We start from the raw sequence: 2784 nt of genomic DNA, 5'->3' as shown, positions 1-2784 counted from the left end.
GGGAAGACGGAGGAAAAAAATCGCCAACGATACACACGCGGTCACATGATATATATATATATATATATATAAATATATATATATATATATATATATATATATATATATTATATATATATATATATATATAATATATATATATATACCGGAGTAAACACATAAATGTGAAACAAGGTGGAAAAAAGAGTACTCAAATACCAGTGGAAGAGTGATATGCTTTATTTAAAGCAGCAGAAAATTTAACAAAACCTGTTACTCTGAGTTTTCCGTTGCCGTTCATCGGACAGTTTTTGCTAGAATATATATATATATAAATATATATATATAAATATATATATATATATATATATATATTATATATATATATATATATATATATATATATATTATATATATATATATCATCGGAGTTTGATAAATGCAATGCACCAAATTCTTGACCATTCAAGTAGCACTGTAATTGTTGCTGATAAAAAATAAAATATATATACCCATGTATTGTGCTCTTTTTAGTCTGTTTAACGATGTACCAAACATACATACAGACATATATGCACACACCCACATGCATGCAAATATATACATACAGATATATATTTGATCTGAAGCGGTTTAGCAGCACCCAAAGAAAATAATCGATGCCTCACTGTTAAGACGTACATAATCATAAAAGAACCCTCCATACTAAAGTTAATCGAAAGAATACGCGTAAAGAGAACCCTGTTCCTATGTAGGTGTACAAGTGGAAGCACATGGCCTAGTGGTTAGAGCAGTGGACTCGCGGTCGAGGGATCGCGAGTTCGAATCTCAGACCGAGCGATGTGTGTGTTTATGAGCGAAACACCTAAGCTTCACACGGCTCCGGCAGAAGGTAATGGCGAACTTCTGCTGACTCCTTCGCCACAACTTTCTCTCACTCTTTCCTCCTGCATCTTGCTGCTCACCTGCGACGGACCGGCGTCCCGTCCAGGTGGGAAACCTGTACGCCAATGAAACCGGGAAACCGGCCCTAATGTGCCAGGCGTGACTCGAGAAGGAACAAATAAAATGTAGGTGTACAAGACAACAAAAACAGCTGGAACAGATGGAATAACACAGATACGTTATATTTATGAATCCTGCTTTTCTCGCCTAGTACTTCAAATAGATGCTGTTGGAGGCCAGAAAAGTTCCCGATATCCTTAAACAAAGCAGATCTCTCCTCTCTCGAAATCAAATGTATGTATTCATCTGATGATAAGTTACACTTACATTGGGTATCGTCTGTACACATGTTTGATCGACTGGTTGCAGATGGCTTAGAGATGATGCAATAATCAAGTGCTGTTAGGACTTGCTGATCACCAAAATGCTACGTCGTAAACGCATTTTAAACAAAGGCGCTTCTCACCGAACAAGAGGTTCTGGCATTTAAGGTTTAGCGGAGACATAGCAAAGTGAAGATGCTATTCGTTATGAGTAGTCTTCCAGATGATACAAATCGGTTACCCGCTTACGATATCAAGAACGGACTTTTTAGTCCTAGGACGATAAACAATAAAGTGTTCTCAGTCAGTTTGCAAGATATCAGCAATTACGATTACCGAAATATATGTAAAGAGCTCTATATTCTGTTACTCAGTTCTGTAGGTGTTACTCACATCTGTAGGCTCATTCCACTGCGCGTTGGCGGATATGTTAATGGTATTTTGTTGTGTTAAGGCGGCGAGCTGGCAGAAACGTTAGCATACCGGGCGAAATGCTTAGCGGTATTTCGTCTGTCGTTACGTTCTGAGTTCAAATTCCGCCGAGGTCGACTTTGCCTTTCATCCTTTCGGGTTCGATAAATTAAGGACCAGTTACGCACTGGGGTCGATATAATCGACTTAATCGTTTGTCTGTCCTTGTTTGTCCATTCTATGTTTAGCCCCTTCTGGGTAGTAAAGAAATGGGTATTTTGTTGTGTTTGGGGTTTGTACTAGCTTTATCACAGAAGTTCTTTTTGTCTCTTGAAAGATCGACTGAATATGCCAGAGGTATATATCTCAATATTTCTCGTTCATTGTCACTATCCTCTGTATGTTTGGAACAGGTTGGCGATTGATCAACCGAGTTGATTATAGATTATTATCTCCGGCTATCTCTACTTTATGGTAAGGATGAACATACAACAGAGAAATGGAAGAAATGTTCTTATGTTAAATTCAGACGATTTGAAGATTAATGCTGATAAATAATTGTGGACTGGATGAGATTTTTAAAAAAATGGTTTTTTTTTTTGGGTGAGAAGAGTTCGTAGTGAAGATTGGAGCCGGGTAATGATGCACAGTAGGAATGATCGATAGAAGGGAGATGTGTCGAATATGTTGGTTGGATAGAGAAGCTCTGCAGTTATCCATTTTAAAGGAAGCGAGGTAATTTTAGAAGCATTAGAAGAGACAGAGAAAGGACACATCAACATATATGATTGGAACTGTTATTGATCTAATAGACTGATTGTTGAAAATACTATTGTGATTCATGCGTCTAAAGGGAAACGTTAGAATTGTTCGTACCTCATTCTTATTTCCATTGATCTCGTATTTGCACAATGCTTTTTTTTTTATATTTATATAAGATCTGAATCGATATATTCTTTATTTGCTTTTACGCTTATACGTTGCATTGGGTAGAAAAAAAAAGCACAAAGACACACACACACAGACACACACACACACACACACACACACACACACACACACACACGCATACAAACACTCTGAAACATGGCATTGATATAAAGGCAAAATTCCTATACGAAATATG

This window comes from Octopus sinensis, linkage group LG10, assembly GCF_006345805.1.
Source record: "Octopus sinensis linkage group LG10, ASM634580v1, whole genome shotgun sequence".
Taxonomy (NCBI): Eukaryota; Metazoa; Mollusca; class Cephalopoda; order Octopoda; family Octopodidae; genus Octopus; species Octopus sinensis.
Note: the sequence above shows the minus strand (reverse complement) of the source record.